This window comes from Lathyrus oleraceus, chromosome 2 (genome assembly GCF_024323335.1).
Source record: "Lathyrus oleraceus cultivar Zhongwan6 chromosome 2, CAAS_Psat_ZW6_1.0, whole genome shotgun sequence".
NCBI classification, from domain to species: Eukaryota; Viridiplantae; Streptophyta; class Magnoliopsida; order Fabales; family Fabaceae; genus Lathyrus; species Lathyrus oleraceus.
This window is the reverse complement of record NC_066580.1, coordinates 274,649,937-274,661,707: the sequence shown is the minus strand read 5'-3', so window position 1 is coordinate 274,661,707 and position 11,771 is coordinate 274,649,937. Positions and strand designations below refer to the sequence as shown.

Sequence of the window (11,771 nt, the reverse complement as noted above, 5' to 3'; positions counted from 1 at the left end):
ACTCGGCTCTCACCCGAGAGACCCGGATTCAAGTCTCGGCAACGAAATTTCTTTTACCCGGGTTCAAGTCCTGGCAACGGAATTTCTTTTATTAACTTTCAAATTCGCCATTAAATCAAGCCTCGTTATTCAATGTTAAACAGATAAAGAATGAAGATCAGAGAATCAAGGAAGATTCGTCAAGAATTTTATAAACGAAAAGAAGACGCAAAAGGAAAGGTGTAACAATGGCTACCACATCAGTTGAATCAATAGGAAAGGTGTAACAATGGAAACCACATCAGTTGAATCAATGGGAAAGATGTAACAATGGCTACCACATCAGTTGAATCAATTAACTTAAGCCTATCTTCTAAAAATAATAACAACATAAATGAACATGGGCCGATACATATATGGGCTTAAACAAAGTAATATGCTTAAAATAATATAAATTAAAAACCTATTTAGCTATTTTTCAAAAAATGTAAAGATTAATTTTATCGTAACTTACAAATTTTAGAATCAACATACTCATTCACTAAAAAAATATAATTAATATACGGCAGAAAGAAGAAAAATGTCACGAAATCATTAAATTGTAGTTAGTATTTGTATTATTGATTGAACGAAGTTTTTTCATTATTTTACTTTTATCTTGTTTATTGTCATTTAATCTTAAGTAATTATTTTCTTTTTTACTTGGTCTTATTTGATTTGAGATGACTTTTGTAGTTTACTCTTATTATAAAAAAAAGAAATATCAACCTAAGATAAAAATTTTAACTTTCGATTACTCCACCAATTCTACAAGATATTAAATTCGAAGTAACAACTTATTAATTTTGTTGATGTTGATATAAACTATTGTATTTAACGTGGCAATAAATAAAATAAGATTTCGACTGAAAAACAAATCCGTTGTAGTCTAGTTGGTCAGGATACTCGGCTCTCACCCGAGAGACCCGGGTTCAAGTCCCGGCAACGGAATTTATTTTTATTAAATTTCAAATTCGCCATTAAATCAAGCCTCATTTATCATTCAACGGATAAAGAATGAATAAAGGAGAATCAAGGAAGATTCAATGGATGATAAGGACATATAGGTCGACACTTGTTGTTGATTGAGAACCACCGAATCAGCCACTCAATGAATGGTAACGGTAGGTAAATATTATCATTTTTGATCCTCCGATTGAAAAATTATGAATATGAATTTTGTAACTTCAAATGAATGTGGTAGGGTAATAGAAATCTTAACGACGAGATTAATTATCATTTTTCGCAAATCCTCCGAAGTTTAGAGTAGGTGAAAATTCTACCAATTTATGGCCCACCATACGATGTGTTATATTAACTCATAAATGCTCTTTTCCATTATGGATAGCAATGGTATGCCCAATCATTATAGGTAAAATGGTAGATTTTCTGGACCACGTTTTTATTATTGCCTTTTCTTCTTTTGTATTAAGCTTCTTTATTTTTCTTAATAAATGATTCTCTACAAAAGGATTTTTTTTCGTGAACGTGTCATAGTTGTTAATTATTCCTCTTATAATTTGTAAAAAAGTGAATTTTTTCTCTTATATTTTATATTTCAAATTTTTTAAAATAAAATGTAGAATCTCTAAAAAAAGAAAATCATATAATGTCATAGTAAATTGCTCTTTTCTTTTGTAAAGACAAAGAAACAAATTCTATTTTCTCTACGCTCCACTGACTATTTACTACAGCGATGAAGAACCAAATTATCACTATATTTATTCATTTTTCTAGTTCTTCTTCCAAGTGCAGTATAACCCCAAGGAGTTGAGGGGTTTTTTCTACCAATTGGCGCCCTCCCTTCACCACCCCCATGTGGATAGTCTACAGGGTTCATAACTACCCCTCTTACTACCGCACGCTTGCCTCGCCAATGTTTAGCTCCGGCTCTGCCCAAACTTTTCAGGTTTACCCCGACATTCCCTACTTGTTCGCATGTTGCTGAGCAGTTTTTTGATATCAAACGGACCTCTCAAAAGGTGTTTTTAATGTTGCTGATTTACCCTCTTTTGCAATCAGTTTCGCTACAGCACCCGAGTAGTTAGTTTACTCTTATTTTTAAAAAATGAAATATTAACCTAAGATAAAATATTTAACTTTCGTTTACTCCACCAATTCTAGAAGATATTAAGTTCGAAGTAACAACTTATTAATTTTGTTGATGTTGATATAAACTATCGTATTTTACGTGGCAATAAATAAAATACGATTTCGATTGATAAACAAATCGGTTGTAATTTAGTTTGTCAGGATACTCGGCTCTCACCCGAGAGACCCGGATTCAAGTCTCGGCAACGAAATTTCTTTTACCCGGGTTCAAGTCCTGGCAACGGAATTTCTTTTATTAACTTTCAAATTCGCCATTAAATCAAGCCTCGTTATTCAATGTTAAACAGATAAAGAATGAAGATCAGAGAATCAAGGAAGATTCGTCAAGAATTTTATAAACGAAAAGAAGACGCAAAAGGAAAGGTGTAACAATGGCTACCACATCAGTTGAATCAATAGGAAAGGTGTAACAATGGAAACCACATCAGTTGAATCAATGGGAAAGATGTAACAATGGCTACCACATCAGTTGAATCAATTAACTTAAGCCTATCTTCTAAAAATAATAACAACATAAATGAACATGGGCCGATACATATATGGGCTTAAACAAAGTAATATGCTTAAAATAATATAAATTAAAAACCTATTTAGCTATTTTTCAAAAAATGTAAAGATTAATTTTATCGTAACTTACAAATTTTAGAATCAACATACTCATTCACTAAAAAAATATAATTAATATACGGCAGAAAGAAGAAAAATGTCACGAAATCATTAAATTGTAGTTAGTATTTGTATTATTGATTGAACGAAGTTTTTTCATTATTTTACTTTTATCTTGTTTATTGTCATTTAATCTTAAGTAATTATTTTCTTTTTTACTTGGTCTTATTTGATTTGAGATGACTTTTGTAGTTTACTCTTATTTAAAAAAAATGAAATATTAACCTAAGATAAAAATTTAACTTTCGATTACTCCACCAATTCTACAAGATATTAAATTCGAAGTAACAACTTATTAATTTTGTTGATGTTGATATAAACTATTGTATTTAACGTGGCAATAAATAAAATAAGATTTCGACTGAAAAACAAATCCGTTGTAGTCTAGTTGGTCAGGATACTCGGCTCTCACCCGAGAGACCCGGGTTCAAGTCCCGGCAACGGAATTTATTTTTATTAAATTTCAAATTCGCCATTAAATCAAGCCTCATTTATCATTCAACGGATAAAGAATGAATAAAGGAGAATCAAGGAAGATTCAATGGATGATAAGGACATATAGGTCGACACTTGTTGTTGATTGAGAACCACCGAATCAGCCACTCAATGAATGGTAACGGTAGGTAAATATTATCATTTTTGATCCTCCGATTGAAAAATTATGAATATGAATTTTGTAACTTCAAATGAATGTGGTAGGGTAATAGAAATCTTAACGACGAGATTAATTATCATTTTTCGCAAATCCTCCGAAGTTTAGAGTAGGTGAAAATTCTACCAATTTATGGCCCACCATACGATGTGTTATATTAACTCATAAATGCTCTTTTCCATTATGGATAGCAATGGTATGCCCAATCATTATAGGTAAAATGGTAGATTTTCTGGACCACGTTTTTATTATTGCCTTTTCTTCTTTTGTATTAAGCTTCTTTATTTTTCTTAATAAATGATTCTCTACAAAAGGATTTTTTTTTCGTGAACGTGTCATAGTTGTTAATTATTCCTCTTATAATTTGTAAAAAAGTGAATTTTTTCTCTTATATTTTATATTTCAAATTTTTAAAAATAAAATGTAGAATCTCTAAAAAAAGAAAATCATATAATGTCATAGTAAATTGCTCTTTTCTTTTGTAAAGACAAAGAAACAAATTCTATTTTCTCTACGCTCCACTGACTATTTACTACAGCGATGAAGAACCAAATTATCACTATATTTATTCATTTTTCTAGTTCTTCTTCCAAGTGCAGTATAACCCCAAGGAGTTGAGGGGTTTTTTCTACCAATTGGCGCCCTCCCTTCACCACCCCCATGTGGATAGTCTACAGGGTTCATAACTACCCCTCTTACTACCGCACGCTTGCCTCGCCAATGTTTAGCTCCGGCTCTGCCCAAACTTTTCAGGTTTACCCCGACATTCCCTACTTGTTCGCATGTTGCTGAGCAGTTTTTTGATATCAAACGGACCTCTCAAAAGGTGTTTTTAATGTTGCTGATTTACCCTCTTTTGCAATCAGTTTCGCTACAGCACCCGAGTAGTTAGTTTACTCTTATTTTTAAAAAATGAAATATTAACCTAAGATAAAATATTTAACTTTCGTTTACTCCACCAATTCTAGAAGATATTAAGTTCGAAGTAACAACTTATTAATTTTGTTGATGTTGATATAAACTATTGTATTTTACGTGGCAATAAATAAAATACGATTTCGATTGATAAACAAATCGGTTGTAATTTAGTTTGTCAGGATACTCGGCTCTCACCCGAGAGACCCGGATTCAAGTCTCGGCAACGAAATTTCTTTTACCCGGGTTCAAGTCCTGGCAACGGAATTTCTTTTATTAACTTTCAAATTCGCCATTAAATCAAGCCTCGTTATTCAATGTTAAACAGATAAAGAATGAAGATCAGAGAATCAAGGAAGATTCGTCAAGAATTTTATAAACGAAAAGAAGACGCAAAAGGAAAGGTGTAACAATGGCTACCACATCAGTTGAATCAATAGGAAAGGTGTAACAATGGAAACCACATCAGTTGAATCAATGGGAAAGATGTAACAATGGCTACCACATCAGTTGAATCAATTAACTTAAGCCTATCTTCTAAAAATAATAACAACATAAATGAACATGGGCCGATACATATATGGGCTTAAACAAAGTAATATGCTTAAAATAATATAAATTAAAAACCTATTTAGCTATTTTTCAAAAAATGTAAAGATTAATTTTATCGTAACTTACAAATTTTAGAATCAACATACTCATTCACTAAAAAAATATAATTAATATACGGCAGAAAGAAGAAAAATGTCACGAAATCATTAAATTGTAGTTAGTATTTGTATTATTGATTGAACGAAGTTTTTTCATTATTTTACTTTTATCTTGTTTATTGTCATTTAATCTTAAGTAATTATTTTCTTTTTTACTTGGTCTTATTTGATTTGAGATGACTTTTGTAGTTTACTCTTATTTAAAAAAAATGAAATATTAACCTAAGATAAAAATTTTAACTTTCGATTACTCCACCAATTCTACAAGATATTAAATTCGAAGTAACAACTTATTAATTTTGTTGATGTTGATATAAACTATTGTATTTAACGTGGCAATAAATAAAATAAGATTTCGACTGAAAAACAAATCCGTTGTAGTCTAGTTGGTCAGGATACTCGGCTCTCACCCGAGAGACCCGGGTTCAAGTCCCGGCAACGGAATTTATTTTTATTAAATTTCAAATTCGCCATTAAATCAAGCCTCATTTATCATTCAACGGATAAAGAATGAATAAAGGAGAATCAAGGAAGATTCAATGGATGATAAGGACATATAGGTCGACACTTGTTGTTGATTGAGAACCACCGAATCAGCCACTCAATGAATGGTAACGGTAGGTAAATATTATCATTTTTGATCCTCCGATTGAAAAATTATGAATATGAATTTTGTAACTTCAAATGAATGTGGTAGGGTAATAGAAATCTTAACGACGAGATTAATTATCATTTTTCGCAAATCCTCCGAAGTTTAGAGTAGGTGAAAATTCTACCAATTTATGGCCCACCATACGATGTGTTATATTAACTCATAAATGCTCTTTTCCATTATGGATAGCAATGGTATGCCCAATCATTATAGGTAAAATGGTAGATTTTCTGGACCACGTTTTTATTATTGCCTTTTCTTCTTTTGTATTAAGCTTCTTTATTTTTCTTAATAAATGATTCTCTACAAAAGGATTTTTTTTTCGTGAACGTGTCATAGTTGTTAATTATTCCTCTTATAATTTGTAAAAAAGTGAATTTTTTCTCTTATATTTTATATTTCAAATTTTTAAAAATAAAATGTAGAATCTCTAAAAAAAGAAAATCATATAATGTCATAGTAAATTGCTCTTTTCTTTTGTAAAGACAAAGAAACAAATTCTATTTTCTCTACGCTCCACTGACTATTTACTACAGCGATGAAGAACCAAATTATCACTATATTTATTCATTTTTCTAGTTCTTCTTCCAAGTGCAGTATAACCCCAAGGAGTTGAGGGGTTTTTTCTACCAATTGGCGCCCTCCCTTCACCACCCCCATGTGGATAGTCTACAGGGTTCATAACTACCCCTCTTACTACCGCACGCTTGCCTCGCCAATGTTTAGCTCCGGCTCTGCCCAAACTTTTCAGGTTTACCCCGACATTCCCTACTTGTTCGCATGTTGCTGAGCAGTTTTTTGATATCAAACGGACCTCTCAAAAGGTGTTTTTAATGTTGCTGATTTACCCTCTTTTGCAATCAGTTTCGCTACAGCACCCGAGTAGTTAGTTTACTCTTATTTTTAAAAAATGAAATATTAACCTAAGATAAAATATTTAACTTTCGTTTACTCCACCAATTCTAGAAGATATTAAGTTCGAAGTAACAACTTATTAATTTTGTTGATGTTGATATAAACTATTGTATTTTACGTGGCAATAAATAAAATACGATTTCGATTGATAAACAAATCGGTTGTAATTTAGTTTGTCAGGATACTCGGCTCTCACCCGAGAGACCCGGATTCAAGTCTCGGCAACGAAATTTCTTTTACCCGGGTTCAAGTCCTGGCAACGGAATTTCTTTTATTAACTTTCAAATTCGCCATTAAATCAAGCCTCGTTATTCAATGTTAAACAGATAAAGAATGAAGATCAGAGAATCAAGGAAGATTCGTCAAGAATTTTATAAACGAAAAGAAGACGCAAAAGGAAAGGTGTAACAATGGCTACCACATCAGTTGAATCAATAGGAAAGGTGTAACAATGGAAACCACATCAGTTGAATCAATGGGAAAGATGTAACAATGGCTACCACATCAGTTGAATCAATTAACTTAAGCCTATCTTCTAAAAATAATAACAACATAAATGAACATGGGCCGATACATATATGGGCTTAAACAAAGTAATATGCTTAAAATAATATAAATTAAAAACCTATTTAGCTATTTTTCAAAAAATGTAAAGATTAATTTTATCGTAACTTACAAATTTTAGAATCAACATACTCATTCACTAAAAAAATATAATTAATATACGGCAGAAAGAAGAAAAATGTCACGAAATCATTAAATTGTAGTTAGTATTTGTATTATTGATTGAACGAAGTTTTTTCATTATTTTACTTTTATCTTGTTTATTGTCATTTAATCTTAAGTAATTATTTTCTTTTTTACTTGGTCTTATTTGATTTGAGATGACTTTTGTAGTTTACTCTTATTTAAAAAAAATGAAATATCAACCTAAGATAAAAAATTTAACTTTCAATTACTCCACCAATTCTACAAGATATTAAATTCGAAGTAACAACTTATTAATTTTGTTGATGTTGATATAAACTATTGTATTTAACGTGGCAATAAATAAAATAAGATTTCGACTAAAAAACAAATCCGTTGTAGTCTAGTTGGTCGGGTTACTCGGGTCTCACCCGAGAGACCCGGGTTCAAGTCCGGCCAACGAAATTTATTTTTATTAAATTTCAAATTCGCCATTAAATCAAGCCTCATTTATCATTCAACGGATAAAGAATGAATTAAGAATGAATAAAGGAGAATCAAGGAAGATTCAATGGATGATAAGGACATATAGGTCGACACTTGTTGTTGATTGAGAACCACCGAATCAGCCACTCAATGAATGGTAACGGTAGGTAAATATTATCATTTTTGATCCTCCGATTGAAAAATTATGAATATGAATTTTGTAACTTCAAATGAATTTGGTAGGGTAATACAAATCTTAACGACGAGATTAATTATCATTTTTCGCAAATCCTCCGAAGTTTAGAGTAGGTGAAAATTCTACCAATTTATGGCCCACCATACGATGTGTTATATTAACTCATAAATGCTCTTTTCCATTATGGATAGCAATGGTATGCCCAATCATTATAGGTAAAATGGTAGATTTTCTGGACCACGTTTTTATTATTGCCTTTTCTTCTTTTGTATTAAGCTTCTTTATTTTTCTTAATAAATGATTCTCTACAAAAGGATTTTTTTTCGTGAACGTGTCATAGTTGTTAATTATTCCTCTTATAATTTGTAAAAAAGTGAATTTTTTCTCTTATATTTTATATTTCAAATTTTTTAAAATAAAATGTAGAATCTCTAAAAAAAGAAAATCATATAATGTCATAGTAAATTGCTCTTTTCTTTTGTAAAGACAAAGAAACAAATTCTATTTTCTCTACGCTCCACTGACTATTTACTACAGCGATGAAGAACCAAATTATCACTATATTTATTCATTTTTCTAGTTCTTCTTCCAAGTGCAGTATAACCCCAAGGAGTTGAGGGGTTTTTTCTACCAATTGGCGCCCTCCCTTCACCACCCCCATGTGGATAGTCTACAGGGTTCATAACTACCCCTCTTACTACCGCACGCTTGCCTCGCCAATGTTTAGCTCCGGCTCTGCCCAAACTTTTCAGGTTTACCCCGACATTCCCTACTTGTTCGCATGTTGCTGAGCAGTTTTTTGATATCAAACGGACCTCTCAAAAGGTGTTTTTAATGTTGCTGATTTACCCTCTTTTGCAATCAGTTTCGCTACAGCACCCGAGTAGTTAGTTTACTCTTATTTTTAAAAAATGAAATATTAACCTAAGATAAAATATTTAACTTTCGTTTACTCCACCAATTCTAGAAGATATTAAGTTCGAAGTAACAACTTATTAATTTTGTTGATGTTGATATAAACTATTGTATTTTACGTGGCAATAAATAAAATACGATTTCGATTGATAAACAAATCGGTTGTAATTTAGTTTGTCAGGATACTCGGCTCTCACCCGAGAGACCCGGATTCAAGTCTCGGCAACGAAATTTCTTTTACCCGGGTTCAAGTCCTGGCAACGGAATTTCTTTTATTAACTTTCAAATTCGCCATTAAATCAAGCCTCGTTATTCAATGTTAAACAGATAAAGAATGAAGATCAGAGAATCAAGGAAGATTCGTCAAGAATTTTATAAACGAAAAGAAGACGCAAAAGGAAAGGTGTAACAATGGCTACCACATCAGTTGAATCAATAGGAAAGGTGTAACAATGGAAACCACATCAGTTGAATCAATGGGAAAGATGTAACAATGGCTACCACATCAGTTGAATCAATTAACTTAAGCCTATCTTCTAAAAATAATAACAACATAAATGAACATGGGCCGATACATATATGGGCTTAAACAAAGTAATATGCTTAAAATAATATAAATTAAAAACCTATTTAGCTATTTTTCAAAAAATGTAAAGATTAATTTTATCGTAACTTACAAATTTTAGAATCAACATACTCATTCACTAAAAAATATAATTAATATACGGCAGAAAGAAGAAAAATGTCACGAAATCATTAAATTGTAGTTAGTATTTGTATTATTGATTGAACGAAGTTTTTTCATTATTTTACTTTTATCTTGTTTATTGTCATTTAATCTTAAGTAATTATTTTCTTTTTTACTTGGTCTTATTTGATTTGAAATGACTTTTGTAGTTTACTCTTATTTAAAAAAATGAAATATTAACCTAAGCTAAAAATTTTAACTTTCGACTACTCCGCCAATTCTACAAGATATTAAATTCGAAGTAACAACTTATTAATTTTGTTGATGTTGATATAAACTATTGTATTTAACGTGGCAATAAATAAAATAAGATTTCGACTGAAAAACAAATCCGTTGTAGTCTAGTTGGTCAGGATACTCGGCTCTCACCCGAGAGACCCGGGTTAAAGTCCCGGCAACGGAATTTATTTTTATTAAATTTCAAATTCGCCATTAAATCAAGCCTCATGGATGATAAGGACATATAGGTCGACACTTGTTGTTGATTGAGAACCACCGAATCAGCCACTCAATGAATGGTAACGGTAGGTAAATATTATCATTTTTGATCCTCCGATTGAAAAATTATGAATATGAATTTTGTAACTTCAAATGAATGTGGTAGGGTAATAGAAATCTTAACGACGAGATTAATTATCATTTTTCGCAAATCCTCCGAAGTTTAGAGTAGGTGAAAATTCTACCAATTTATGGCCCACCATACGATGTGTTATATTAACTCATAAATGCTCTTTTCCATTATGGATAGCAATGGTATGCCCAATCATTATAGGTAAAATGGTAGATTTTCTGGACCACGTTTTTATTATTGCCTTTTCTTCTTTTGTATTAAGCTTCTTTATTTTTCTTAATAAATGATTCTCTACAAAAGGATTTTTTTTTCGTGAACGTGTCATAGTTGTTAATTATTCCTCTTATAATTTGTAAAAAAGTGAATTTTTTCTCTTATATTTTATATTTCAAATTTTTAAAAATAAAATGTAGAATCTCTAAAAAAAGAAAATCATATAATGTCATAGTAAATTGCTCTTTTCTTTTGTAAAGACAAAGAAACAAATTCTATTTTCTCTACGCTCCACTGACTATTTACTACAGCGATGAAGAACCAAATTATCACTATATTTATTCATTTTTCTAGTTCTTCTTCCAAGTGCAGTATAACCCCAAGGAGTTGAGGGGTTTTTTCTACCAATTGGCGCCCTCCCTTCACCACCCCCATGTGGATAGTCTACAGGGTTCATAACTACCCCTCTTACTACCGCACGCTTGCCTCGCCAATGTTTAGCTCCGGCTCTGCCCAAACTTTTCAGGTTTACCCCGACATTCCCTACTTGTTCGCATGTTGCTGAGCAGTTTTTTGATATCAAACGGACCTCTCAAAAGGTGTTTTTAATGTTGCTGATTTACCCTCTTTTGCAATCAGTTTCGCTACAGCACCCGAGTAGTTAGTTTACTCTTATTTTTAAAAAATGAAATATTAACCTAAGATAAAATATTTAACTTTCGTTTACTCCACCAATTCTAGAAGATATTAAGTTCGAAGTAACAACTTATTAATTTTGTTGATGTTGATATAAACTATTGTATTTTACGTGGCAATAAATAAAATACGATTTCGATTGATAAACAAATCGGTTGTAATTTAGTTTGTCAGGATACTCGGCTCTCACCCGAGAGACCCGGATTCAAGTCTCGGCAACGAAATTTCTTTTACCCGGGTTCAAGTCCTGGCAACGGAATTTCTTTTATTAACTTTCAAATTCGCCATTAAATCAAGCCTCGTTATTCAATGTTAAACAGATAAAGAATGAAGATCAGAGAATCAAGGAAGATTCGTCAAGAATTTTATAAACGAAAAGAAGACGCAAAAGGAAAGGTGTAACAATGGCTACCACATCAGTTGAATCAATAGGAAAGGTGTAACAATGGAAACCACATCAGTTGAATCAATGGGAAAGATGTAACAATGGCTACCACATCAGTTGAATCAATTAACTTAAGCCTATCTTCTAAAAATAATAACAACATAAATGAACATGGGCCGATACATATATGGGCTTAAACAAAGTAATATGCTTAAAATAATATAAATTAAAAAC

General features: G+C 31.5%; 4 non-coding genes across 4 annotated transcripts; all 4 read left to right on the top strand.

The window, feature by feature from the left end:
• The first annotated feature begins 896 nt into the window (after nt 1-896).
• Nucleotides 897-969, top strand: TRNAE-CUC (transfer RNA glutamic acid (anticodon CUC)). The gene has a single exon. It is a non-coding gene; the product is annotated as a tRNA-Glu (tRNA).
• Nucleotides 970-3,169: 2,200 nt separating this feature from the next.
• On the top strand, nt 3,170-3,242 carry TRNAE-CUC (transfer RNA glutamic acid (anticodon CUC)). Its single transcript has one exon. It is a non-coding gene; the product is annotated as a tRNA-Glu (tRNA).
• A 2,202-nt stretch (nt 3,243-5,444) lies between these two features.
• TRNAE-CUC (transfer RNA glutamic acid (anticodon CUC)) lies at nt 5,445-5,517 on the top strand. Its single transcript has one exon. It is a non-coding gene; the product is annotated as a tRNA-Glu (tRNA).
• A 4,485-nt stretch (nt 5,518-10,002) lies between these two features.
• Nucleotides 10,003-10,075, top strand: TRNAE-CUC (transfer RNA glutamic acid (anticodon CUC)). Its single transcript has one exon. It is a non-coding gene; the product is annotated as a tRNA-Glu (tRNA).
• Nucleotides 10,076-11,771: the final 1,696 nt, after the last annotated feature.